This window comes from Rhinopithecus bieti, unplaced genomic scaffold (genome assembly GCF_001698545.2).
Source record: "Rhinopithecus bieti isolate Rb0 unplaced genomic scaffold, ASM169854v2 scaffold_69699, whole genome shotgun sequence".
Classification (NCBI taxonomy): Eukaryota; Metazoa; Chordata; class Mammalia; order Primates; family Cercopithecidae; genus Rhinopithecus; species Rhinopithecus bieti.
In genome coordinates this window covers 1-2,321 of record NW_016825837.1, presented here as the reverse complement: position 1 = coordinate 2,321, position 2,321 = coordinate 1, and the positions used below count along the sequence as shown (strand labels likewise).

Genomic DNA, 2,321 nt, shown 5'->3' with positions numbered 1-2,321 from the left:
TAAAATAGGAGAGATTTCTGGGTCATTTTTGAGCATAATTCCTTAGTTTGCCTTATACAATGAGCTTGGTTTCGATGAATAGAAAACAGAATTGCGCTTTATTACTGATTTTATTTGCATATTTACCCTAAATATTGTAGTCTTGATGAAGAGTTTTTGCCTTTTTTCTTCTTCTCAGAATATTTACAAGTCAGATCTCCAGTGGCTGAGAGGCATTGGCTGGGTCCCCATTGGGTCTGTGGATGTGGTCAAGTGCAAGAGAGCTGCCGAAATACTGAGCGATAACATCTACCGCCAGCCTCCGGACAAGCTGAAATTTACCAGTGTGACTGATTCTCTGGAGCAGGTGCTGGCCAAGAACAACGCCCTCAACATGAACAAGGTGAGCCCTGGTTGCCTCAAGCTTCCCCAAGATGCCAGAAGATGTCATTATATTTTAATGACTAATGGAGCCAAAATTATCTATGAAGGCGTGGGGTCGCATTTACCTTCTAAATTACATGCTTGAAATCCTCTGAATAATTTTGATTATTCCCAGTTTCAATCTTGATAACTAGTAATAAAACTCACACTTCCAGTAGAATACTTCATATTCAAGTCTGGCTTATTTTTCCTAATTAGGTCAGTAATAATAGTTTTAAATGAACTTTTTGTCATTTCTATTTCAAAAGATTTTTAATCAACATCTTATCTTCTTCGATAGCGTTTATACACAGAGGCCTGGGACAAAGACAAGACGCAGATCCACATAATGCCTGACACACCAGAGATTATGTTGGCAAGGCAGAACAAAATCAACTACAGTGAGGTAGGGGCCAGAATCTGTGGTGCTATATTGTGGTGTTGTTGTCTGTATTTAGTTTTGTGGAGATTCTTGAGCCTCAGCTGTCATGGTGCATGTGGCTCTTTGATTTCACACTCTGCCCATCCAATCTTTCATCTCTGTGTTAAATATTACATTTGATGGGATTCCACTGGCAAACTTAAGTCATATTGTCTTTTCTGTTCATGGCGATTTCCAAAGTGAGTCAGTGGGACTGAGTAGTATTTTAGACATTTCAGAGGATTGTCAGATAAAATACTGGCCCATTATTTCTACCAAAATATGCATGCCCACTAATTCCATCCCTACCAATTAGATATATCGGTAAATCACTGCACCTCTCCAGGGCAGAGAGAGTAAAGGGACAGAAAAGGCCGCAGTTATAATAACTGAGCTTTGTCTATAGAAAGAAAACCTTAGGAATGAGGAAGAAGTGTTCTCCATTAACAACATTGATTACTGACTTTTTTAAAAGTAAAATGCAATTTTATAGACACATGGTTTACTAATATGATACAACCAAAATTTAGAAAGTTGTGATTATAGTTGTTAACTACAGTTTATTATATTTTAATTTTCTTATTTGTCTTTGAAACATTATAAAATATTACATGATTGTTGTACAAATTGTAGGTAATAAAATGAATAAAATATATTTACATACATATAAATAGATATTAAACATTGTTCTGCCATTTTTTTCACTTAGTGGTATGTATGGATTGCTGCTTTGCTCATCAATCTGTATTATTAGATTGTATTAATCTATGCTGACATGTATAGCATGTTGATCTATGTATAGCATATTAATCTATAATGATATATAATAGGTTAATATATCAATATATACTAATGTTCATTGATATACCCCATTTATTTTAATGCTATATAGTATTTTTGGTAGAGTGTAATTTGTTTGCTTTCCACTGTTGCCAGAAACTTGAATTGTCTCCAGTTCCTATCCTTTTTTAAATTTTAGGATACAACTCACTTAATAATCTCTGAATTGTTGATGTCAAACCTTTTGCTTTAACTCTGGCTTTCTTTGTGTAGACTCTATACAAACTCGCCAATGAAGAAGCAAAAAAGAAAGGCTGCGACTTACGAAGTGATGCCATCCCCATTGTGGCTGCCAAGGCCTCCAGGGACATTATCAGTGATGTGAGTAGCAACACCCTGGATATTTACATGGATGCATTAAGTGGGGAGGCAGGATTATTACTATTATAGCATTTGGCAGCCAGGTTAAGTACATTTATTGGCTTATTTTTCTAAATCAAATAAATGTTTTTCATTTGAAAAAACTCATATTTTAAGCTTCGGAAGACTTCAGTATCTATGTCCCAGGTAGGAAGGGGTAACCTAAACCAATATACTTCAATCCAGTATAAAATTGGATGTGATTCTACAATTTTTCATATCTACAATTATGAGAAATTCATCTCCATATTTTGAGCAGGGAGCCTCACAGAAAATAGAAAATGGCAGAAGAGGTGTT

General features: G+C 35.3%; 1 long non-coding RNA gene across 1 annotated transcript; it reads left to right on the top strand.

Moving 5' to 3' along the window:
* The first annotated feature begins 184 nt into the window (after window positions 1-184).
* Window positions 185-1,984, top strand: LOC108522760 (uncharacterized). Its single transcript, XR_001883592.1, has 3 exons — window positions 185-382; window positions 704-808; window positions 1,877-1,984. It is a non-coding gene; the product is annotated as an uncharacterized LOC108522760 (long non-coding RNA).
* Window positions 1,985-2,321: the final 337 nt, after the last annotated feature.